Raw genomic sequence first — 27,897 nt, 5'->3', positions numbered from 1 at the left:
GTCTAGACAGCCCACTGCTGCACATCGTTGGACAGAACAGCTTACAATCTAGACAGCCCACTGCTGCACATTGTTGGACAGAACAGCTTACAATCTATATCACCCACTGTTGTGCATTGATGGACAGAACAGCTTACAATCTAAAAAGCCCACTGCTACACATCGATGGACAGAACAGCTTACAATCTAGATCGCCCACTATTGTGCATTGATGGACCGAACAGCTTACAGTCTAGACAGCCCACTGCTGCACATTGTTGGACAGAACAGCTTACAGTCTAGACAGCCCACTGCTGCACATTGTTGGACAGAACAGCTTACAGTCTAGACAGCCCACTACTGCACATAGTTGGACAGAACAGCTTACAATCTAAACAGCCCACTGCTGCACATCGATGGACAGAACAGCTTACAATCTAGATTGCCCACTATTGTGCATTGATGGACCGAACAGCTTACAGTCTAGACAGCCCACTGCTGCACATTGTTGGACAGAACAGCTTACAGTCTAGACAGCCCACTGCTGCACATTGTTGGACAGAACAGCTTACAGTCTAGACAGCCCACTGCTGCACATTGTTGCACAGAACAGCTTACAATCTAGACAGCCCACTACTGCACATAGTTGGACAGAACAGCTTACAATCTAGATCGCCCACTGTTGTACGTTGATGGACAGAGCAGCTTACAATCCAGATCACCCACTGTTGTGCATTGACGGACAGAACAGCTTACAATCAAGACAGCCCACTGCTACACATCGATCTAGATCGCCCACTGTTGTGCATTGATGGTCAGAACAGCTTGCAATCTAAATGGCCCACTGTTGTACATCGATGGACAGAACAGTTTACAGTCTAGGCCGCCCACTGTTTCACATTGATGGACAGAAGAGCACACAAACACCAGTCTCGTCCTATCTAGAAGCTCTCTTTGGTGATAGCGGCGCACACGGGGTGGGACAGCCCCCTGTTACAAATTGACGGGCTGAACAGCGTACAAACACCAGCTTCGTCATGTCTAGCAGCTCACATCGGTGATAGCAGGGCCTACGGGCTGGGACCACTCGCTGTTGCATATTAATGGGTAGAACAGCTTACAATCATGGACCACCTTCGTGAGGCCTATCAGCTCCCTTCGGCGATAGCCGAGCCCACGGACTGGGCATGCCCGCTGTACGTCCAAAGAGCAGCTTCGTCATGTCTAGCAGGTCACTTCGGCGATAGCAGCGCTCACGGGCTGGTACCGCCCTCTGTAGGTCCAAAGAGCAGCTTCGTCATCTTTAACTTTTCCAAATCTTGTCTCTCTCAACAAATTCTACCCACACTGCTATGCAGATCGTTGCTCTGGCTGTGGCAGCTCGCCCACAATCTTCCACATCACGATTGAGTGCACTGCAAACCTCTTTCCTCCCTTGCTAACTCTCCTTTACCCCCTACTCAACAAAGAGCTGTGGGACGATGCCCTGCGCGACGGACCTCCCGAGGTCCTCCGAGCTGCGATACAACGGGCTCGAAACATCGCCGGAATCTTAGGGACCCTGGACTGAGGGTTCCTCCCACACTGCTCTCGCCATTCAAATATTATTAATAAAGATGTTTTACTCCTCCTCCAGCAGCTCACTTCGGTGACGGCACCCAACGGCTGGGACCGCTCGCGGTAGCAAATTGATGTGCAGATGAGCTTAAAGTCAAGGATGGTATTCTTCATACCTAACAGCTACCTTTAGTGCTAACAGCCTCCGCGGACTGGGACCACTCGCTGTCGCACATTGATGGACAAAATAGGTTAGTGAGGGACCACCCTCGATAGGTCAGGCCTTCGGTGCTAGCTGCTACCACAGGTGGATACCGCCCGGTGTCGCACGCTGGCCTTGAGGGGACTGTCGTGAAGCTGTGAAGAATATAGAGTTCGTCAGGATCACCTTCAGCAGGCGTTTCGTAGCGGGCACCTCACCGAGCAGCAGCAGGATGTCAGTAGTGCAGATGACGTTGTGCGCTGTGTTGTACCAGATGCTGTGTACCTCGTTGCTGCGCTGGATGTTCCGCAGCGGGTTGGTCACTTTGGAGAAAATCAGGTCGCCGCGGCTCGTAGAGCCAACGTCCGCCAGCCAAAGATGGCGTCACGCTGTGTCGCCGAGCTGAAGCGCCACCCGCCTCGCCATGCTGCTGCCCGCATTGTTCAGACGCCTTTTGGTCGTCTTCAAAAGTCTTTTCGGGGAGGGGAATCTGGCAGCTGATACGTTGTCTCCCTATAGCCCGGTTCGCCGTGGTTGACACTTCTGCTGACGAAGCGTTCCTTGCATGGCAGACTGGAAGTGCTTGACGCTTCTTTACGAGCCACGTCATTCTCTCGCTGCGAATGAGAATGATGATGATGACGCGTTATTCAATCGCAGAAACCCCCATGCAGAGGATAGGCCACGAACCGGGTGGTAAACTGATATAGAAAAAAATATATATATGAATAATCGAGAATGAGAAAGAAACCGAAATTAAATTACAATAAGTTGTGTACAATAAGTTGGTCAGCCTTTTTCGCTGCCATCTTACCGTAGGTCGCATACGACGCTCGTCGTCTTCGCCTCTTGCCGGAAATACAGCGTGTAGGTTTCCTTTTTCGGTTAAGTTTCGAAAAATGGCGTAGTTCTGGTTATTTTAAGTGAACGGGCTTATTATTGTGAAGTATGATTCGCAAAGCTGTTGATGGATGTGGTATATATGTACTGTATGTCGGTATCACACCTTTAGAGTAGGTTCACTGCATAAGACTAGGTTGTTACAATTGAACGTTTTTATGTAGATGTGTTCCTACACCTCATAGGCATAGTAGGGAGCAAAAGTCTTGAGACGACAGCACCAGCAAAAAAAAAAAAAAAAGAGGAAAAGCACAGATGTGTAGTGAGATTGTCTTAAAGGGGCCCTTAAACGCTTCGGACAAATTTTGTAGACGCATAGGGTACATCTTAAGTAGAACATTCGCACCACAATTTAAGTGAAGTGTTACGTAATAATGGAGCTACAAGCGATTACAAGTTACCCTCCTCCATAGCCGTGCTTTTCCCCTCAACTCGTTCGCCGAGCGATCGGGGCTAAGCCAACACCTAAAGGGTATTGGCTAAGCTCCGCCTTCACTGGTTCTGCGTCACGATGCGACGCCACATCTTCCACTTCCGGTTGTTTTGGAGCCCGTCTCCGCCCGCGCGAAACCTGTCCGCTAGCCGCTTGGCCGACGACCGCAAGCGAGTGCTCTCGAAGCAGCGTGCGTTGCGATCATTCGGTCGTACCGCCAAACGTGTCTGGTAGTCCGGTAATCACACACTAGCTGAACGTTTCGACGGAACGGTGGAGGCATAAACTCAAGCTGATGTAGGAACTTTAGCATAGATGTGCGTGAGGTGCTTGATCGGTCTTCACGGTCCAGTCACCCGTTGGCGCAGAGCTTAACCTAATACCGGACTCGCGAAATGCTCTTGCGTTAGTAATCTTTCGGTGTAAAGTGACGGCCGCAATAGCGGAAATCCTGGCGCCGATCGGATAGCGACAGTTCGATGCGCTGCAGCCAGTCCGCTCGTCTACTGGCTTGCAGAGGGACACGATGTCGCAGCTTGACATATTGCCAATCGCTACGTTTGCAGTCCACAACGCATCAAAGTCGAATCATAGCGCTCGCGAAAAGACAGACCGACACGGACGGCGGAGCTCTCGTCAAAGACGGAGCCCGTTGTAACACAAGCAGACGACGCTTGCTGTGTGCCGGAAGTGCTTAAGTGTACTGAAAAATTGTTCTTGTGCATTCTCTTTGTGTTAATTTTTTTCTATAAAAACAAATGGACGAACATGCCAACTAATACGAACATCATTTGTTTACCATAAAGTTGAAAAAATTATCGATCACGCGCCCTGGTCAGCCAATCGGTTAGCTCGCCCCACTGACGTCATATGGGTGAATTCCGTCATATGAGTCTACACGGCCTCAACGGCCAGGCCGTGAAGACTCGTATGACTGAAATCACCTATACGTCCTCAACGCGCGGGGACTGCTTCGTCCTCCCCCCCTACCTACGTGTAGGTTAAGAGGCCGGCACCCCAGCTCGGTGGAACAATAAAGTTTTCAATCAATCAATCAATTCTGTCATATGGATACGGGCGGCTTAAAATTCCGCCGAGGAGTGTGCTGCGATCGGCAGCGGTGTGCATTTTTAAAAGCTTATAATAAATTACATGCTTTATGCGGAGCACTTAGATGTGTCAATTAATGATCAGAAGGACCTACTCTAACGACTCAGTACGTTTGTAGAGAATCATCAAGATCGTTTCCGGGTTCCGTTTAACGCGCATGACGCTGATCAATCCAGCGCACGTAGTCGGTACCGCTTGATTTCAGCCGTCATGCCTAGCCTGTAAAAAAAAAAAAAAAAAGAAAAAAAAAACATTTTGCAGCATTTAATCACTCAAAAAGAAAAAAAAGTTAAGAGTGGACACTCCATACACCCCAGCGGCCCAATCGGCCCTAGCGTGCCTGGTGGTTGGTGAGAGCAACTGGCCTGCATTTCCTGTTTCGGTTTCATGGTGCGAAATTTCGATTATCCCTCGTAATCAACGTTAGGCTGTAGCGGCAGCTTGTCATTTCAGACCACTTTTCATCACCCAAATGGCAACGCTTTTATTTGTCGTTTTGGTTTAGCGATTCCATATTTTGTCTAGTTCAATATTTGGTGCGAATTGAGGTCGTGACGCAATTTTTATTTCGATTAAGTTATAATATATGGAGATAGACGTAATCAGAATTGACTACGGCTTTATTCATTGCTCATGTCTTCTGTGTTTTGGTACAAGTGGTCATGTGTATCAAAGAGACAGAGTTTCCGCAATGTTTTTATTCCAAGGCAAGATAGGCTTCTTCTGGGTTCTGCCGGTGTTAAAACACCACGATACACAGTAGTAGCTGCCGTAGCTTGGACCACCGGACGGCATGGCATCAGCACGGTCTGAAAATGTCAGGAAGTGCACGCTTCGTTAATTACCAAAAACATATGTACACGTCATAAATGTACCAGGAAACCGCTTTGAATGAATAGCGAACCGATGCGCAATATAATATCACTTGCACATTCTGACCTCTGACCCATAAAACTCAGACTTACAAGTATAGATGTTAAAACCCCATACAGGGGTGTTCAAAAGTTCCGAGGCCGTCATCCTATGTAATCCCATGGCATCGCGGCCTGTAAACTTTTGGACACCCCTTTACGTACTCAGTATAAGGAGTACATTGGTAGGCAAAATAGCAGTTCACATAAGCATGGTAAAGATAAATTCGAAATGTCCGAATACGAGGCCTTTGTTCAAATGCGCGCCACGCCACGCCTACGCGCCAATACGTTGTGGAATGTATTCCGCCAAGCAAAAATGTTCAGGAACCGAAAGTTACTTGAATGCGCAGTACTTCCCAACACGGCCGCCGCAATAAGTACATGGTGTGGTCATTGGGGACTTTTTCCCACCGTTACTTTTCTGTATAAACAATCCGCACGGACGTATAGACCACCATCCGTCCGTGCGCCGTAGATACACACATCGCCGCAGTACAAAACGCAATAAGCTACGCTCGCTGTTTATTTCACATGCCATTGTTTGCAAGCAATATTATTCAAATATTCCGGAGCCCTTACTCTACAGGGGAAAGAGGGGCAAGCAAAGCTTGGCTACAGCGTGCCTAACGTCCTGATGTTCTTTATTTAGGTAGCGCCCATCCCCTGAACGCCGTTTTCGGTCTGAATCGGCGTGGCATATTCTATGTTCTTTCCAGCGTTCATCAGCCTCTAGAATGGGCCAACGAAAGGACTGTCAACCGTCACACAACCATGTAAACTCGGGTTAGGAATTCAATTTTCTCGAAACCGGAGTTTTCCTGAAATGTGCGATTCCTGATATTGACCTTAAGCGTTGTCCAGCAGATCGTATTTAGTACGCCAACACAAACTATTTCAATGGAATGTTGATACCGTGGTTACCGCGATCAGCGCTGGGCAAGAACGGTTTACCCTCGCAAACCAAAATGCAGCGTCTCGATGGCGTCTGACAAGCTGCGAGTCGTAGTGCAGTGCACAGCTGTGAACCGGTGCAAGTTAATGGCAGCGTCGCGTTGTTAGATGATTTTCACGGAACGCAACCAACACAGATTATTCCGTTCTTTGTGGGGGTAGCAAGAAAGTACATGGTATACAGCCCTCTCGCTACGCGTTTCTTGAGTAGGCATGCTTTTCGCGTTGTTCGCGTCTAGCCACCTCATATAGAGCCGCAAAGTGGTTTTTTTCTTTAGCGAACCTCGTCGCCCTCACAGGTCAGTTACTCCAAGCTTCGCTTGAAAACGTGACTCACCTGTCTCACACATGAAAACACCGTTGCAGCCGACGTTCCCGAAACCTTCCCGCTAGCACGCCACTGGTACACGAACCGTTGATTTCTTCTCAATGGACGAATGGTGATTGGTGAGTACGAATGAAGAACAAAAATCACGGAAGGTCTCTTGGATAAATTCTGTTTTTATGTATAAGAAACACGCCAAATTTGGGCGTATAATTATTATTTTGTAGAACGATTGTGCAGAACTCATTACAACATTTTTTTTTGCACTTGCGTCCTCTGGCGTTTGGTGAGAGCACTAGTTCGTTACGTAGCCGTGACGTAGTTCCCGAGGCCAGATTTCTCGGAGTGTCCGAGAAATCTGACCACAGACGAGGGACTATAACGACGCCCTCTGCAAAATTTGTACGCAAAAAGGTACGCTAGACCATATAACATGGGAGTGTGCTGGCTCCCCAGGGGCCAAGGAAAACATTGACAGTAGAGAAGCCTAGGAGGCCTTGCTCCAGAGCGAGGCTGAAGACGACCAGCGTCGAGCAATTAAGAGGCGGGCACCCCAGCTCAGTGGAATAATAAAGTTTTCAATCAATCAATCGAAGTGTTCACTCTTAGTATTTTTCTTTCTCTATGATTTAATCCCCAAACAATTGCCCTCGACTGTATCTCTTTTGTGAGGGTGCACGTTTAATTTTACATCCGTGAATAAGGTTCAGTGCTTGCACTAATTTAGTTTTTTTTTTCTTAGCAGCTGCGTTTATTATTGCTTCGGCCTTTCCTTGAGCTGCCAGAAAAGGTAAAGGAAGTCGCCTTCGAAACAAAATTGCGATTTCTTGAGCAGGAACACGGAGTAAAATTAGGACAGGAGCGCAGACTCCACTCGTCTGGAAGCGGCAGATCCTGAAATGTAGGGTGCTGGTTGACAGAGCTTTCGCCAGACAACGCTACGAATGGGAGAAAATGTGGAGGGTGGCTGCTCCAATCCAATCAACCGAGGGAGTGGGCACGCGGCTGCTGCAAGTAGCGTGCACTAGATTGGGAGAGTGGGCCCAACGAAAGGCTCCACGCTGGGGCATATTTTATTGAAAATCCAGATGGCACTACCGTCGCCTTTTTCTGAACGCCACGGCAGCGTGGGAGAATGCCGAACAGAAGCACGGCCGCACTCGAACGCAGCGTTGCAGTTGCGTTCAAGCATGACCGCAGTCAGATGGATCGCGTTTGTTGCTTTGCTTTTTAAACGTTATATGCGTGTTTTCACTGTGTCGTGTGGGAACGAAATTCAGAGCCCATATTGCGAAGAAACGGGGTTAATGTACAGGAATCCCGAGTACATCCTAAGGACATTGTAGGTTGCGTGTTTTGAAAATATTTATGGAATAGCCTTTTTTTTTTTTACCTATTTCTATGCGTCATGCGCTTAAAACGTAGTGTGTTTTCAGGGTCCCCTTGATGAATAAAGCAAGGCACTTGTTTATATTTGTTTGAATTAGGAAGAATGTTATCGGTTGTCTATGTGTTCGAGCTCGCGCAGGTTTCGATTGTCACATGCCTCTAATGTCAGTGCCCATTGGACCATAAATCTCCAGTGAATGTCCAAAGGACGTCCTACAAAGGATATTTTGACATCCGTCGGACATCCCTAGAAGTCCCGATGATGTACTACGTATGCCCATGGGATCGTCCGACGCAAGAGAATTGCACATCCAACGAACGTCCATCGTACATCAAACTCAAGTTTTAGGATGTCCACAGGACCTTTGAAGATAACCCACTGGAGCACCAACATCCCACAGATGTCCAGCAGAGATCCAAAACGGGACACTCAAACACCCATGGGATATTCGGACGTCCAAGAGATGTTTAAATACGGATTATTCTTATTACATAATCCCGAGTACATCCTAAGGACATTTTTTTCAGGATGTAGGACGCTTCTGGGAGATTTGGTTGTGGATTTAGGGTATCCACAGGGCATCCATATCGATTATAAATTACCATCATTGGCATGTTCCTCAGAATGGGCCCGAGCAGTGCAGCAAGCCTGCTGCAATTTACATACAATTAATAAAGTAAGCGTGGCCTGGTTTTGTGATGGCTTGTGGGCAATGATGAAAAGGAACTGCATGGCTCTTGAAGATCCATCCCAGCAGTCCAATAAGGCAACCAAATCTTTTTGTCATACAAAAGCTGAAGTACCAGCAGACAGGCCAGGAATACAGCCCACCGCATCTCAAAGCACGTTAAATGAAGGCTGCAGTGCAGCTAAGCATTGTGCACATGGTTCCCTGCTATGCTAAGGAAATACATTACATACAACTTGATATAAAAAAGGCATTAATTGAAAACGTACAGACATGGAAGCTATACTTCTTTTGTGCTAGGAACGAAGCTACAGAACTAAGTTCTGCAGGCTGTTGAATCATTTGACAATCTCATTAAAAATACAGCATTTATTTCAATAGAACAGTTGCAGGAAGATCACTAGTTCTACTCTGAAATGCACTCAGCACTTTTCAGTAAAGCCCATGAATGCAAATAAATAAAACTCAATAATTTCATCATACAAGCTCAGCCATTAGGAGTTATTTATACCGCACCATGGTTAGTAAAAGTGCACATGACTGAAACTGTTTACAAATGCACTTTGGGTAGCAAGAACATTTAAGAATTTGCAGTGGGGCTACTACGGAACTTATCATGAGGCTTGCTGTGGGCTCATTTCCGTGGTCGAAGGCACATCAATGCAAAATTTGCTGAACAGTTCAGATACGTTAGCCACTTTAGGTTGCCACAGCCTCTCCCTAGGCCATATTCAGTAGTTACACCAACAGAAGTTATGCTAAAGATGTCACAACTACATTAGGCATTAACAAATTTACATGAAACTAGTTCAGTGATCATATATACACAGACAGCTGCTGTTTGATCATCCATTTATAGAGCAAATGCGCTAGCATCCAGAAGTTCTGGTAAAGGTCACCAGAGCAAAAACACTTTCGTGTAGTGACGAGACCATTTCAGTTGAGCTAATAATTTGCAGGTGCACCTCGGCCAGTAAAGGAACTTTAAAAGCTCTCTGCAAGGGTGGGGTACAAAGGAAGTTAGTAGGAGGGGTACTGTGGGTTGGCTCGCTTCAACGGTCGCAAGCACATAAATGCGATATTTGCTGGATAGTTCACAGGTGTCTTAGCCATAAAGGAAGCTACTCCAGACTTTCTGCAGGCCTGCTTCAGTGGTCGCGCACTATAACAGTACTAAATATTTTATACACACACTGGGCATTAAAAAAATTACTGAAGGATCACTTAGCAGTTGCCAACACGAACATTACTGGAGAGTTCAGAGATACAGAAGCAGTTACAAGACACTTGCTTCAACACAATACCAAACTGATTTCACAGGTACTAGAAGTTACAAGACACTTGCTGTACTTGAGTGGTCACAAACACAAATTCACCATGAGTGTTCACAGGCTTGAAGGCTTCTAAGCAAGTAAACATAAGCTGAATGTGACCTTTCCGTGGTCATAGCCAAATATTGCTGAAGTCATCACAGGTACCTTGGCGACTACACAAAAGCTTGCAGCATGCTCACTTCAGCAGTCATAGACAGAAAGATGCATTATGAGTTCACCTGTACCAAAAGCTAACAGAGGATTTGTGTGGGCTTGCTTCAGCGGCCACACACAAGCACAGTTTCATCCTAAAAATTCACCGGTATCAGACAGGCTAACTGGGAGTTACCATAGGCAGAGCGTGGCTGTTCTTCCATGGCAGCAGATACAAATACTTCTGAAAAGATTGCAAGTATCTTGGCGACTAAACATTTCACTAAGGCTCACTGCAGGCTAGCTCAGCGGTCGAAGACAGCTACATAGCAGTTCACGTGTACTAAGAAATTTAGTGGGGCATTTCTGTGGACTGGCTTGAACAGTCCCAGAGACAAAAATTAACCCAGAGTTCACAGGTACATCGGTCCATAAGGAAGTCGCCACACGCTGGGTGAAGTCTCGTCCATAGCTTCAGATGCAGAACAGAAGAGATCCCGGGTATGCTACACAATTTACTAGTCATCCTGAAGGATCGGTTCCAGTGGTCACAGACACGAATACACTGTTGAGATCAGGGGAACTAAGAAGGGACGTTTGATGGGCAGAACAGCTTACATACCCCAGCTTCATCATGTATGTCTAGCAGCTCTCTTCGGTGGCAGCAGCGCCATAGGTTAACGCCATTCGGTGTTACAAATTGATGGGCAAACAGCTTACAATCAAGGGTGACCGTCACATCTAGCAGTTCTCTTCGGAAATTGCAGCACTCACAGGATGGGACCACCCACTGTTGCACATTGATGGACAGAACAGCACACAAACACCAGCCTCGTCACATCTAAGAGCTCCCTTGGGTAATGGCAGCGCCTACGAGCTGGGACTGCCCGGTGTGGCAAATTGATGGGCAGAACAGCTTACAATCAAGGGCGACCCTTGTAATGTCGAGCAAGCCTTTTTGGTGATAGCAGCACCCACGGAGTGGGACCTGTTGCACATTTATGGACAGAACAGCATACAAACACTAGCTTCGTCATATCTACAGTCTAAAAACAGCTGCACCATTTGATGTGTATATTTGCCACACAACAGTAACCGCCATCTCTCTTGTTCGCATTTCCTTTCTTTATCGCGGCAAGGCCGTACTTCCCAGTAACGAACAGCATATGCGTTATCAGCACGACATAGCATTCCCGACAGGAAAGTAGCGGGCGCGGCGTTTTCAAGAAAGGAAATGCAAGCAAGGAAGATGATTATTGTTGTGTAGCAGAGATACACCCCAAAGGGTGTAAGCTTGTCTAAGAGTGTAGCAGCTCCCTCCGGAGATTGCACCGCCTACGGGCTGGGACCGCTCACTATTGCACATTGATGGACAGAACAGCTTACAATCAAGACCGCCTACTGTTGCACATTTATGCACAGAACAGTGTACAGACACCAGCTTTGTCATATCTAGACTCTAAAAACAGTTGCACCCTTTGGGGTGTATATTTGCCACAGAACAATAATCGTCAACTGTCTTGTCCGCATTTCCTTTCTTTAACGCTGTGAGCCCGGCACTTTAGTCGCAAACGGCATGCACATTATTAGCATGACAGAGCATTGTCGCAAGGAACGTAACGAGCGCAGCGTTGCACGCTCTTGCACATTGATGGACAGAACAGCACACAAACACCAGCCTCGTCATATCTAAAAGTTCCTGTGGGTAATAGCAGCGCCTATGGGCTGGGACCGCCTGGTGTTGCAACTTGATGGGCAGAACAGCTTACAATCAAGACCGCCCACTGTTTCACATTGATGAACAGAACAGCTTACAATCTAGATAGCCCACTGTTGTGCACTGATGGACAGAACAGCTTACAATCAAGGCAGCCCACTGCTGCACATCGATGGACAGAACAGCTTACAATCTAGATCGCCCACTGTGGTGCACTGATGGACAGAACAGCTTACAATCAAGACAGCCCACTGCTGCACATCGATGGACAGAACAGCTGATAATCTAGGCAGCTCACTGTTGTATATTGATGGACAGAACAGCTTACAATCTAGACAGCTCACTGTTGTACATTGGACAGAACAGCTTACAATCTATTTTGCCCACCCTTGTGCATTGATGGACAGAACAGCTTACAATCAAGGCAGCCCACTACTGCACATCGTTGGACAGAACAGCTTACAATCTAGATCGCCCACTGCTGCACATTGTTGGACAGAACAGCTTACAATCTAGACAGCCTACTGCTGCACATTGTTGGACAGAACAGCTTACAATCTAGACAGCCTACTGCTGCACATTGTTGGACAGAACAGCTTACAATCTAGATCGCCCGCTGTTGTGCATTGATGGACAGAACAGCTTACAATCTAGATCGCCCACTGCTGCACATTGTTGGACAGAACAGCTTACAATCTAGACCGCCCAATGTTGTACACTGATGGACAGAACAGCTTACAATCTAGACAGCCTACTGCTGCACATTGTTGGACAGAACAGCTTACAATCTAGATCGCCCACTGTTGTGCATTGATGGACAGAACAGCTTACAATCAAGACAGCCCACTGCTGCACATCGATGGACAGAACAGCTTACAATCTATATCGCCCACTGTTGTGCATTGTTGGACAGAACAGCTTACAATCAAGGCAGCCCACTGCTGCACATCGTTGGACAGAACAGCTTACAATCTAATCAGCCCACTGCTGCACATCGATGGACAGAACAGCTTACAATCTAGATTGCCCACTGTTGTGCATCGATGGACAGAACAGCTTACAATCTAGAGAGCTCACTGTTGTAGACAGACCAGCTTACAATCTAGATCGCCCACTGCTGCACATCGATGGACAGAACAGCTTACAATCTAGACAGCCCACTGCTGCGCATCATTGGACAGAAGAGCTTACAATCTAGACAGCCCACTGCTGCACATTGTTGGACAGAACAGCTTACAATCTATATCACCCACTGTTGTGCATTGATGGACAGAACAGCTTACAATCTAGATCGCCCACTGCTGCACATCGTTGGACAGAACAGCTTACAATCTAAAAAGCCCACTGCTACACATCGATGGACAGAACAGCTTACAATCTAGATCGCCCACTATTGTGCATTGATGGACCGAACAGCTTACAGTCTAGACAGCCCACTGCTGCACATTGTTGGACAGAACAGCTTACAGTCTAGACAGCCCACTGCTGCACATTGTTGGACAGAACAGCTTACAGTCTAGACAGCCCACTGCTGCACATTGTTGGACAGAACAGCTTACAATCTAGACAGCCTACTGCTGCACATTGTTGGACAGAACAGCTTACAATCTAGATCGCCCACTATTGTGCATTGATGGACCGAACAGCTTACAGTCTAGACAGCCCACTGCTGCACATTGTTGGACAGAACAGCTTACAGTCTAGACAGCCCACTGCTGCACATTGTTGGACAGAACAGCTTACAGTCTAGACAGCCCACTGCTGCACATTGTTGGACAGAACAGCTTACAGTCTAGACAGCCCACTGCTGCACATTGTTGGACAGAACAGCTTACAGTCTAGACAGCCCACTGCTGCACATTGTTGGACAGAACAGCTTACAATCTAGACAGCCCACTACTGCACATAGTTGGACAGAACAGCTTACAATCTAAACAGCCCACTGCTGCACATCGATGGACAGAACAGCTTACAATCTAGATTGCCCACTATTGTGCATTGATGGACCGAACAGCTTACAGTCTAGACAGCCCACTGCTGCACATTGTTGGACAGAACAGCTTACAGTCTAGACAGCCCACTGCTGCACATTGTTGGACAGAACAGCTTACAGTCTAGACAGCCCACTGCTGCACATTGTTGGACAGAACAGCTTACAGTCTAGACAGCCCACTGCTGCACATTGTTGGACAGAACAGCTTACAATCTAAACAGCCCACTGCTGCACATCGATGGACAGAACAGCTTACAATCTAGATTGCCCACTATTGTGCATTGATGGACCAAACAGCTTACAGTCTAGACAGCCCACTGCTGCACATCGTTGGACAGAACAGCTTACAATCTAGACAGCCCACTGCTGCACATTGTTGGACAGAACAGCTTACAGTCTAAACAGCCCACTGCTGCACATCGTTGGACAGAACAGCTTACAATCTAGACAGCCCACTGCTGCACATTGTTGGACAGAACAGCTTACAATCTATATCACCCACTGTTGTGCATTGATGGACAGAACAGCTTACAATCTAAAAAGCCCACTGCTACACATCGATGGACAGAACAGCTTACAATCTAGATCGCCCACTATTGTGCATTGATGGACCGAACAGCTTACAGTCTAGACAGCCCACTGCTGCACATTGTTGGACAGAACAGCTTACAGTCTAGACAGCCCACTGCTGCACATTGTTGGACAGAACAGCTTACAGTCTAGACAGCCCACTACTGCACATAGTTGGACAGAACAGCTTACAATCTAAACAGCCCACTGCTGCACATCGATGGACAGAACAGCTTACAATCTAGATTGCCCACTATTGTGCATTGATGGACCGAACAGCTTACAGTCTAGACAGCCCACTGCTGCACATTGTTGGACAGAACAGCTTACAGTCTAGACAGCCCACTGCTGCACATTGTTGCACAGAACAGCTTACAATCTAGACAGCCCACTACTGCACATAGTTGGACAGAACAGCTTACAATCTAGATCGCCCACTGTTGTACATTGATGGACAGAGCAGCTTACAATCCAGATCACCCACTGTTGTGCATTGACGGACAGAACAGCTTACAATCAAGACAGCCCACTGCTACACATCGATCTAGATCGCCCACTGTTGTGCATTGATGGTCAGAACAGCTTGCAATCTAAATGGCCCACTGTTGTACATCGATGGACAGAACAGTTTACAGTCTAGGCCGCCCACTGTTTCACATTGATGGACAGAAGAGCACACAAACACCAGTCTCGTCCTATCTAGAAGCTCTCTTTGGTGATAGCGGCGCACACGGGGTGGGACAGCCCCCTGTTACAAATTGACGGGCTGAACAGCGTACAAACACCAGCTTCGTCATGTCTAGCAGCTCACATCGGTGATAGCAGGGCCTACGGGCTGGGACCACTCGCTGTTGCATATTAATGGGTAGAACAGCTTACAATCATGGACCACCTTCGTGAGGCCTATCAGCTCCCTTCGGCGATAGCCGAGCCCACAGACTGGGCATGCCCGCTGTACGTCCAAAGAGCAGCTTCGTCATGTCTAGCAGGTCACTTCGGCGATAGCAGCGCTCACGGGCTGGTACCGCCCTCTGTAGGTCCAAAGAGCAGCTTCGTCATCTTTAACTTTTCCAAATCTTGTCTCTCTCAACAAATTCTACCCACACTGCTATGCAGATCGTTGCTCTGGCTGTGGCAGCTCGCCCACAATCTTCCACATCACGATTGAGTGCACTGCAAACCTCTTTCCTCCCTTGCTAACTCTCCTTTACCCCCTACTCAACAAAGAGCTGTGGGACGATGCCCTGCGCGACGGACCTCCCGAGGTCCTCCGAGCTGCGATACAACGGGCTCGAAACATCGCCGGAATCTTAGGGACCCTGGACTGAGGGTTCCTCCCACACTGCTCTCGCCATTCAAATATTATTAATAAAGATGTTTTACTCCTCCTCCAGCAGCTCACTTCGGTGACGGCACCCAACGGCTGGGACCGCTCGCGGTAGCAAATTGATGTGCAGATGAGCTTAAAGTCAAGGATGGTATTCTTCATACCTAACAGCTACCTTTAGTGCTAACAGCCTCCGCGGACTGGGACCACTCGCTGTCGCACATTGATGGACAAAATAGGTTAGTGAGGGACCACCCTCGATAGGTCAGGCCTTCGGTGCTAGCTGCTACCACAGGTGGATACCGCCCGGTGTCGCACGCTGGCCTTGAGGGGACTGTCGTGAAGCTGTGAAGAATATAGAGTTCGTCAGGATCACCTTCAGCAGGCGTTTCGTAGCGGGCACCTCACCGAGCAGCAGCAGGATGTCAGAAGTGCAGATGACGTTGTGCGCTGTGTTGTACCAGATGCTGTGTACCTCGTTGCTGCGCTGGATGTTCCGCAGCGGGTTGGTCACTTTGGAGAAAATCAGGTCGCCGCGGCTCGTAGAGCCAACGTCCGCCAGCCAAAGATGGCGTCACGCTGTGTCGCCGAGCTGAAGCGCCACCCGCCTCGCCATGCTGCTGCCCGCATTGTTCAGACGCCTTTTGGTCGTCTTCAAAAGTCTTTTCGGGGAGGGGAATCTGGCAGCTGATACGTTGTCTCCCTATAGCCCGGTTCGCCGTGGTTGACACTTCTGCTGACGAAGCGTTCCTTGCATGGCAGACTGGAAGTGCTTGACGCTTCTTTACGAGCCACGTCATTCTCTCGCTGCGAATGAGAATGATGATGATGACGCGTTATTCAATCGCAGAAACCCCCATGCAGAGGATAGGCCACGAACCGGGTGGTAAACTGATATAGAAAAAAATATATATATGAATAATCGAGAATGAGAAAGAAACCGAAATTAAATTACAATAAGTTGTGTACAATAAGTTGGTCAGCCTTTTTCGCTGCCATCTTACCGTAGGTCGCATACGACGCTCGTCGTCTTCGCCTCTTGCCGGAAATACAGCGTGTAGGTTTCCTTTTTCGGTTAAGTTTCGAAAAATGGCGTAGTTCTGGTTATTTTAAGTGAACGGGCTTATTATTGTGAAGTATGATTCGCAAAGCTGTTGATGGATGTGGTATATATGTACTGTATGTCGGTATCACACCTTTAGAGTAGGTTCACTGCATAAGACTAGGTTGTTACAATTGAACGTTTTTATGTAGATGTGTTCCTACACCTCATAGGCATAGTAGGGAGCAAAAGTCTTGAGACGACAGCACCAGCAAAAAAAAAAAAAAAAAAAAAAAAAAAAGAGGAAAAGCACAGATGTGTAGTGAGATTGTCTTAAAGGGGCCCTTAAACGCTTCGGACAAATTTTGTAGACGCATAGGGTACATCTTAAGTAGAACATTCGCACCACAATTTAAGTGAAGTGTTACGTAATAATGGAGCTACAAGCGATTACAAGTTACCCTCCTCCATAGCCGTGCTTTTCCCCTCAACTCGTTCGCCGAGCGATCGGGGCTAAGCCAACACCTAAAGGGTATTGGCTAAGCTCCGCCTTCACTGGTTCTGCGTCACGATGCGACGCCACATCTTCCACTTCCGGTTGTTTTGGAGCCCGTCTCCGCCCGCGCGAAACCTGTCCGCTAGCCGCTTGGCCGACGACCGCAAGCGAGTGCTCTCGAAGCAGCGTGCGTTGCGATCATTCGGTCGTACCGCCAAACGTGTCTGGTAGTCCGGTAATCACACACTAGCTGAACGTTTCGACGGAACGGTGGAGGCATAAACTCAAGCTGATGTAGGAACTTTAGCATAGATGTGCGTGAGGTGCTTGATCGGTCTTCACGGTCCAGTCACCCGTTGGCGCAGAGCTTAACCTAATACCGGACTCGCGAAATGCTCTTGCGTTAGTAATCTTTCGGTGTAAAGTGACGGCCGCAATAGCGGAAATCCTGGCGCCGATCGGATAGCGACAGTTCGATGCGCTGCAGCCAGTCCGCTCGTCTACTGGCTTGCAGAGGGACACGATGTCGCAGCTTGACATATTGCCAATCGCTACGTTTGCAGTCCACAACGCATCAAAGTCGAATCATAGCGCTCGCGAAAAGACAGACCGACACGGACGGCGGAGCTCTCGTCAAAGACGGAGCCCGTTGTAACACAAGCAGACGACGCTTGCTGTGTGCCGGAAGTGCTTAAGTGTACTGAAAAATTGTTCTTGTGCATTCTCTTTGTGTTAATTTTTTTCTATAAAAACAAATGGACTAACATGCCAACTAATACGAACATCATTTGTTTACCATAAAGTTGAAAAAATTATCGATCACGCGCCCTGGTCAGCCAATCGGTTAGCTCGCCCCACTGACGTCATATGGGTGAATTCCGTCATATGAGTCTACACGGCCTCAACGGCCAGGCCGTGAAGACTCGTATGACTGAAATCACCTATACGTCCTCAACGCGCGGGGACTGCTTCGTCCTCCCCCCCTACCTACGTGTAGGTTAAGAGGCCGGCACCCCAGCTCGGTGGAACAATAAAGTTTTCAATCAATCAATCAATTCTGTCATATGGATACGGGCGGCTTAAAATTCCGCCGAGGAGTGTGCTGCGATCGGCAGCGGTGTGCATTTTTAAAAGCTTATAATAAATTACATGCTTTATGCGGAGCACTTAGATGTGTCAATTAATGATCAGAAGGACCTACTCTAACGACTCAGTACGTTTGTAGAGAATCATCAAGATCGTTTCCGGGTTCCGTTTAACGCGCATGACGCTGATCAATCCAGCGCACGTAGTCGGTACCGCTTGATTTCAGCCGTCATGCCTAGCCTGTAAAAAAAAAAAAAAAAAAAGAAAAAAAAAACATTTTGCAGCATTTAATCACTCAAAAAGAAAAAAAAGTTAAGAGTGGACACTCCATACACCCCAGCGGCCCAATCGGCCCTAGCGTGCCTGGTGGTTGGTGAGAGCAACTGGCCTGCATTTCCTGTTTCGGTTTCATGGTGCGAAATTTCGATTATCCCTCGTAATCAACGTTAGGCTGTAGCGGCAGCTTGTCATTTCAGACCACTTTTCATCACCCAAATGGCAACGCTTTTATTTGTCGTTTTGGTTTAGCGATTCCATATTTTGTCTAGTTCAATATTTGGTGCGAATTGAGGTCGTGACGCAATTTTTATTTCGATTAAGTTATAATATATGGAGATAGACGTAATCAGAATTGACTACGGCTTTATTCATTGCTCATGTCTTCTGTGTTTTGGTACAAGTGGTCATGTGTATCAAAGAGACAGAGTTTCCGCAATGTTTTTATTCCAAGGCAAGATAGGCTTCTTCTGGGTTCTGCCGGTGTTAAAACACCACGATACACAGTAGTAGCTGCCGTAGCTTGGACCACCGGACGGCATGGCATCAGCACGGTCTGAAAATGTCAGGAAGTGCACGCTTCGTTAATTACCAAAAACATATGTACACGTCATAAATGTACCAGGAAACCGCTTTGAATGAATAGCGAACCGATGCGCAGTATAATATCACTTGCACATTCTGACCTCTGACCCATAAAACTCAGACTTACAAGTATAGATGTTAAAACCCCATACAGGGGTGTTCAAAAGTTCCGAGGCCGTCATCCTATGTAATCCCATGGCATCGCGGCCTGTAAACTTTTGGACACCCCTTTACGTACTCAGTATAAGGAGTACATTGGTAGGCAAAATAGCAGTTCACATAAGCATGGTAAAGATAAATTCGAAATGTCCGAATACGAGGCCTTTGTTCAAATGCGCGCCACGCCACGCCTACGCGCCAATACGTTGTGGAATGTATTCCGCCAAGCAAAAATGTTCAGGAACCGAAAGTTACTTGAATGCGCAGTACTTCCCAACACGGCCGCCGCAATAAGTACATGGTGTGGTCATTGGGGACTTTTTCCCACCGTTACTTTTCTGTATAAACAATCCGCACGGACGTATAGACCACCATCCGTCCGTGCGCCGTAGATACACACATCGCCGCAGTACAAAACGCAATAAGCTACGCTCGCTGTTTATTTCACATGCCATTGTTTGCAAGCAATATTATTCAAATATTCCGGAGCCCTTACTCTACAGGGGAAAGAGGGGCAAGCAAAGCTTGGCTACAGCGTGCCTAACGTCCTGATGTTCTTTATTTAGGTAGCGCCCATCCCCTGAACGCCGTTTTCGGTCTGAATCGGCGTGGCATATTCTATGTTCTTTCCAGCGTTCATCAGCCTCTAGAATGGGCCAACGAAAGGACTGTCAACCGTCACACAACCATGTAAACTCGGGTTAGGAATTCAATTTTCTCGAAACCGGAGTTTTCCTGAAATGTGCGATTCCTGATATTGACCTTAAGCGTTGTCCAGCAGATCGTATTTAGTACGCCAACACAAACTATTTCAATGGAATGTTGATACCGTGGTTACCGCGATCAGCGCTGGGCAAGAACGGTTTACCCTCGCAAACCAAAATGCAGCGTCTCGATGGCGTCTGACAAGCTGCGAGTCGTAGTGCAGTGCACAGCTGTGAACCGGTGCAAGTTAATGGCAGCGTCGCGTTGTTAGATGATTTTCACGGAACGCAACCAACACAGATTATTCCGTTCTTTGTGGGGGTAGCAAGAAAGTACATGGTATACAGCCCTCTCGCTACGCGTTTCTTGAGTAGGCATGCTTTTCGCGTTGTTCGCGTCTAGCCACCTCATATAGAGCCGCAAAGTGGTTTTTTTCTTTAGCGAACCTCGTCGCCCTCACAGGTCAGTTACTCCAAGCTTCGCTTGAAAACGTGACTCACCTGTCTCACACATGAAAACACCGTTGCAGCCGACGTTCCCGAAACCTTCCCGCTAGCACGCCACTGGTACACGAACCGTTGATTTCTTCTCAATGGACGAATGGTGATTGGTGAGTACGAATGAAGAACAAAAATCACGGAAGGTCTCTTGGATAAATTCTGTTTTTATGTATAAGAAACACGCCAAATTTGGGCGTATAATTATTATTTTGTAGAACGATTGTGCAGAACTCATTACAACATTTTTTTTTTGCGCTTGCGTCCTCTGGCGTTTGGTGAGAGCACTAGTTCGTTACGTAGCCGTGACGTAGTTCCTGAGGCCAGATTTCTCGGAGTGTCCGAGAAATCTGACCACAGACGAGGGACTATAACGACGCCCTCTGCAAAATTTGTACGCAAAAAGGTACGCTAGACCATATAACATGGGAGTGTGCTGGCTCCCCAGGGGCCAAGGAAAACATTGACAGTAGAGAAGCCTAGGAGGCCTTGCTCCAGAGCGAGGCTGAAGACGACCAGCGTCGAGCAATTAAGAGGCGGGCACCCCAGCTCAGTGGAATAATAAAGTTTTCAATCAATCAATCGAAGTGTTCACTCTTAGTATTTTTCTTTCTCTATGATTTAATCCCCAAACAATTGCCCTCGACTCTATATCTTTTGTGTGGGTGTGCGTGTAATTTTACATCCGTGAATGAGGTCGAGTGCTTGCACTAATTTAGTATTTTTTTCTTATCAGCATGGTTCGGTATGGCGCAACACTAATCCCATGCTCCCTGTACCGCAAGCAGATCGATATATGTTACCACTGCGGCCGCCTCGGGCACCGCATGGACGTTTGCCCGTTCCCTAATAACAAGATCTGCCGGGGCTGCGGTGCTCGCAACCCAGATCAAGATCATCAGTGTACACCCAAGTGCATGTTGTGTGGTGGACCCCACCCCACAGCGGACAAAGCCTGTACTGCCAGATACAAAACGCCGTACGTTATACGAAGACGCCTCGGAGAACGCCGAGTAGCACAGCATTCAGCCCTTCATTCAGAAGATTTCCCGTCCATGGAGACCAAGCACCGGTCCCGGTCCCGCTCCGTCTCCAGACCGAGGTCGGATCGAGGTCGGTCCAGATCAAGATCCACGTCGACTCCAGGAGCCAGATATACCTCAGAAAAGGTGAGCTTCGCAGAGGCCCTGACGGGCGTCTCGCGAGAGGGTCACGTTAAATCCCCCCCACTGCCTAAACCCAACACAGACAACACAGATAACACAGACATCGAACACCTTAAGAAAGAAAACGCAGTTATGCGTGATTTAATCCAAAAGCTTACCCAGGAGGTTCACAGCCTCAAACAACCCAAAACCCAACCCACACCTAACACCCCAGAACCCGCTACCAGCAGCCAAACCGAAGAACTCTCAAGACCAGCCCCAAAAAAGCGAGCCCTCCAAGAAGGAGCTCAGGGCCAAGTACGCTCCGAAGTCAAGGATATGCTCATAACACTCCAAAGCACGGTGGAAACTTTACAGAATTCTCTAATCGCCCTTATGCACAGAGTCACCACCATGGAAGCTAATATTCAAACCCTTTTCACACAACCCGCTTCCACCGCTCAAACCGTACCCATGGACACCACAGGAACCGTCGCCGCCACCCTGCCACCTGTGGCATCCCCTATCCTTCATCATGGCCCACACTAAAACTGACACAACATTGTGGCAGTGGAACTGCCGCGGCTACCTCCATAAACAACCCATTCTCCGTCAACACCTCCGTGCTACTTCATGTCAACCCGACGTAATCTTGCTCCAGGAAACGCACATTACTCCGGTCAGCCTTCCAGGATATCACTCTTTCACTGCGAACAACGCTCCACACGGAGTCTCCACACTCGTTTGAAAAAGAATTACCGCAATCGAACACGATCCCAACGATCGGCGCACCGAACACCTCTTCATTGAGCTCATCCCGCACAGAAAACGAAAGGAAGGAATATTTATCCTCAATATCTACAATACTCCATCTCAACGCCATAGCCGATTTCTAACCCTCTTCAAAAAGGCCCTTAACATCGCAGGCAGCGGCCCCCTTATCATCGGAGGTGACTTCAATCTCCCGCACACAGGATGGGGTTACAGACGCAGCTCTGCTGCAGGTCGTAACTTATGGCAAGACTCCCATGATCTCGGGCTTACGCTCATTACTGACCCAGCCTTCCCCACTCGCCTCGGCACTTCTACTGAACGAGACACGACGCCAGACCTCACTTTCACCAAAAACGCAGACAACGCCCATTGGCGCAACACCCAACACGACCTCGGGAGTGATCACTCTATCATCGAAATTACTCTCCCACACCTAACAGCCGTTATGAGAAGAACAAGGGACTTTACTTGGACGGACTGGGATGCGTTCCGTAAACGCCGTGTAACAGCAGCGACGGACACTCCCATTACCGACATAGAATCATGGTCACGTGATCTACTGTCTGATACTAAATCGGCCACCCGCATTATCACAACAGACGCCCCGACTGAGCGCATGGACAGTAGACTCGCCCACCTTATCGAGGCCAAATCATCCATCCTCTCTAGATGGAAGGGACAACGACTCAATAGAAGACTCAGACGGAAGGTTGCACTTCTCAACAAGGAAATTGAAGCACACTGCCGCGTTCTAAGTCACCAACAATGGACAGACCTCTGTCACTCTCTAGAGGGGCAACTCCACCATCCCCGCTCGTGGAAAATCCTCAAACATTTGATTGATAGCACCACCACCCGCTCATATCAACAAGATCGCCTCACCAAGCTTTTATTCACAGAAAGCAAAACGCATGGCCAGGACCACGTTAAGAATAGCTTATGTGAAAAGTACATCCCATCTGGGCCCACTCAGCCTCACGGCCCATACACAGGGACCTCCAACCCTGCCCTTGATGAAGATTTCAGCGTGGCAGAGATTCATGCTGCCCTACATAAGCTGAACAGCCGTTCGGCGCCAGGCCCAGATGGGGTTACGAATAAAACACTAAGAAATCTAGATGACCCCTCGGTGCAACAACTCACCGAATACATCAACAACTGCTGGCGCCAGGGATCAATTCCCCCGACATGGAAAACGGCCAAAGTAATTCTCATCCCGAAACCCGGTAAGCCATCTAGCCTCGCCAATCTCCGGCCCATATCGCTAACTTCATGTGTAGGCAAGGTCATGGAGCACGCACTCCTAACCCGTGTAAACACTCACCTCGAAGACACATGTGCTTACCCCCACTCGATAATTGGCTTTAGACAGCATCTTTCCACCCAAGACGCTATGCTCCAACTTCAGCATCAAATCCTAGATGGCAAATCCCGTCACACGAAGGCGATCTTGGGCCTCGACCTCGAGCGCGCCTTCGATAATATAAGGCACTCCACCATCCTCGAGCGCATCTCCTTGCTCAACCTTGGAGAACGCACTTATAACTATGTAAGGGACTTTCTATCCAATCGGAAGGCCTTCCTGTCGGTCGGAGACATTCGATCAGAGGAACTCTCCCTCGGCAGCACGGGCACACCGCAAGGCTCTGTCATTTCCCCAATACTGTTTAATCTGGTTATGCTCGGACTAGCACAAGAACTACAAAAACTCGACGGCATTGAACACACCATATACGCCGATGATATTACAATCTGGGCTGCAAAGGGCAGTGACGGCCAAATCGAAACTGCCCTACAAGACGCCATTGACGTCGTAGAAAATTATCTTGAAGGCACGGGACTCCGCTGTTCCACCGAAAAGTCGGAGCTTCTCCTATACCGACCCACACTCCGTGGACGCCCCCCGCGGGGCTCCACGACTAAACGCCAATACGAGGAAATAGAGCTCAACCTGAGGGATGGCAGACCTATACCCGTGGTCCCTTGCATCCGCGTTCTTGGTATGACCATAGAAGCCCGTTAACGGAGCTAACTCTACGGCTATCTCAAAGATCCTTCGACAGACCGCCAATACATCCAGACTGCTGAAACGAGTGACCAACCGGCGAGGGGGTATGAAGGAAGACAGCCTCATCCGCCTTGTCCAATCTTTTATCGTCTGTCACATTACTTATGTTGCGCCCTTTCTCAACTGGTACAAAGCTGAAAAGACTAAACTGGACATCATCATTAGAGGAGCCTATAAGCAGGCCTTAGGACTACCCAACCACACCAGCACGGATCTTCTACTACAATTAGGTATCCACAACACGCTAGACGAGTTAATCGAGGCCCAACGTCGATCTCAACTAGAGCGGCTTACTCTCACGGAAACGGGCCGCAGCATTCTAAACAAGCTTAATATCACCTACCACCGTCAACATGGAGACAAACACCCAATACCACGCGAAATTCAGCAATGGATACACGCCGACCCTATTCCGAAAAACATGCACCCAGACTACAACAAAGAACGCAGGAAGGCACGAGCTACTTCCCTCATCAAAGCTTACGCCAACACAGCGGGTGTCACCTTCGTCGACGCAGCTGAGTACCAAGATGGACGGCGCTTTGCGGCGGTTACCACAGCAGGCGGCTTGCTCCGACATGCTGCCAGCATCATTACAAAAAATGCCGAGACGGCCGAGGAAGTGGCCATTGCCCTGGCCACTCTTGACCCATCCTGTCACACCATACTGAGCGATTCTCGCGCAGCAGTCAACAACTACATCAAAGGTCGTATTTCTCATCAATCACTCCGTATCTTACGACAAGCCCCGCATTCGTCTGAAAATCAAATCACCCTCGTCTGGATCCCAGCACACGCCGGCGTTGTCCACCCGCACCTCACCAACCTCAACGAGGTTACACACTCCGTAGCACGAGGACTAGTCAACCGTGCCGGAGACGGTGCAGGTGCACCCGCAGGGCGCGACCGCCTTACAAGATACAACGACCTTGTAAAGTCATTTTACCTCGCAAGAAGAACCTTCCCCACCCCTCACCGCAAGTTAAACAGGGCACAGGCAACCACCCTTCGCCTGCTACAGACGAATACATACCCCTCCCTCACACGCTATCACACTATATACCCCGACATCTACCCGAGCCAGACGTGCAAGGTCTGTAAAACTGAATCGGCAACACTCCCCCACATGCTATGGGAGTGCAAAGATCAATACCAAGAGCTTAATCCCGTGACCCTCTCGTCGAGATGGCACGCCGCCCTGCGCAGCTCCCATCTCGACGACCAACTCTGGGCGACCCAGCAGGCCTACGAAGCGGCGAAGAGGCAAGACCTCGACGTCCCATCGTGGGAGGCCTAGGCCCAGCCGACAGAACTGCTGGTGTTCATTAAAGTTTACTCTCTCTCTCTCTTATCAGCTTCGTTTTATTTTGTTGGCCTGTCCTTGAGCTGCCGGGAAAGGTAAAGGAAGTTTCTTTCGAAATATAATTTTGCTTTCTTGCACAAGAACACAAAGTAAAATAACACAGGAGCACCGACTCCGTTCGTCTGGAATCAGCAGATCCTAAAACACCGGTTGCCGAATGACAGGGCATTCGCCAGACTACAGTGCCTGTAGCCAGACGGCACTACGCATGGGAGAAAAATCGGCATATACAGGAACACCAGAGAAAAACAGAGAAAAATGTGGAGGGTGGCTGTTACAATTAGAGAGTACGAGACTATGGACTATGGTACACTCTAGTTAGAATCAGTCGATGGAATCATAGAGTTTCCTATTAAAATTGACTGCTGCCGTCTAAGTCTCCATTAAGCCGATATTTCGTGTAGCTAATTTTTTTTAGGAAACGCTATGGATGTTTTGTAGGAAAGTCTATGTATGGAATGGGGGCGCCGCTGCTGCAAGCTTGGGCCTCTCTGCCGTTGCTATAGCAACGGCGCACGGTCGTGCTAGGCCATGCATAGAGTTTAGGCCATCCTATAGTGCCTAGAATATAGGCACTATAGCCATGCCAACGCTACCGCATCTCCTTGCATATTCGTTGTGTCGTCTGCTCGGCGTACGCCCTGATGCCAGTACCGCGCGTAGGTGTGCCGTTTCGCGGAGAGATGTTAGCAGACGAAACGTGTAATTTCAGTTGTAATCATTTGTTTATATTATACTTTACAGGCCCCCTGCCGGACCTTTATTAAGGGAGGTTACGTGAAATTTTGCTAGACATAGGAACACAAAACACACTGAAAATAAACGAAATACAAGGACTACGCAAGAAAAAAAAAATAACTAGATAATTGGGGAGGGAAGGATTCAACGGCAGTCTGTGTGGTCACGAGCTATCCTAATACAGCCTGAAAGGAAGCTTTTAGGGCAAGGCTGCATTTTATTACTTTCATTCTTGCTGTCATTTTATTACTGTCAAACACCTGTTATGTAGGTTTTCTTCTGTAATTAAATTTTACCCCAGCAAATTTTGTATTTGAGACAGGAGGCAAGGAGGAAACTTCAGGTACGATCTAATGAGAAGGGCTGCTCTACCACCTTTACCAAATTTGTGATCGATGCACAGTGCAATGTAGCTGGGTGGCGTGAATTCAGTGTCATAGATCCTACCGTGAAGTCGAGTTTCTGTTATCCCAAATACATAAGGTGAGAATGAAAAAGGCAGAAAAACTTTGGTAACTTAATTGTTAATTATGCTTCGAGCTTTAAGATTTAATATCTATAGTTTATCGAAGGGACGATGACATAGTCACTGTCATGACTGGGTGCTTGAGGTAGACAATGGAGGACTAGCGTGTTAGATTCATCATTCCAGTTATGACAAATACCATCAATGAACCCGTAATTAATGATTTGAATAAGTCACATGTATTTAAAATTTAGTTTTGCATGGCGTGCGCACTATTAAAAAATCTTCCATTATTCGAAAAGGGGAGCCTCTGAGTCTTGAAGCGTCTTTTGGGATTATAATTTTCTGAAGGAAATACTAAATTTGTGTTGTGTCTCATTTTTCATGTTCTGCAATTTATCACGGTGTGCCACACTGAATACACTTTACCGTTTTTTAATACTTAAGTAAGTACTGCATAGGTTCCTTTCACCTCAAAAATAATGAGCGCACATAAATTGAGGAAATTTGTTGTGCAAGTGCAAAAGACGCTGATAGTTACATTCTTAGAAGAGAATGTTTGTAGCGTATGTTAACGTTATTCAGCTTTGTGCTTTCAGCCAGCCTTTTGGTTGCATCGGTGATAAAAAAAAGATTATATTTAACGTGTTTGTAAACGTGCTGTTGAGTTTACTGTGATTAGGTTTTATTTAGGGGTGTTTGAATAGTAATATTTTGGAATCAAATAGAATATGAATATTCGAGAAAAATGGCGTTCAAGTGCCAAATCAAATATGGAATATTTTCTCCTTTGTAATCAACATTAAAAAGATATGCTCGAGTGATGCCTGTTATTAGATCATTTCGTACATGCATATAAGATGACCATGACGAAAGGTGGACATCTGCTTAATTTAGGAGCTTGCAATTGAGAGGCAACTGCTATCTGTAATCTAGTGCATCTTCTCAACGAGAGTAATAAAACGCAAGAACAAC

Source organism: Dermacentor andersoni, chromosome 1 (genome assembly GCF_023375885.2).
Source record: "Dermacentor andersoni chromosome 1, qqDerAnde1_hic_scaffold, whole genome shotgun sequence".
NCBI lineage: Eukaryota > Metazoa > Arthropoda > Arachnida > Ixodida > Ixodidae > Dermacentor > Dermacentor andersoni.
The sequence above is the reverse complement of the archived record's forward strand: the minus strand, read 5'-3'. Positions refer to the sequence as shown.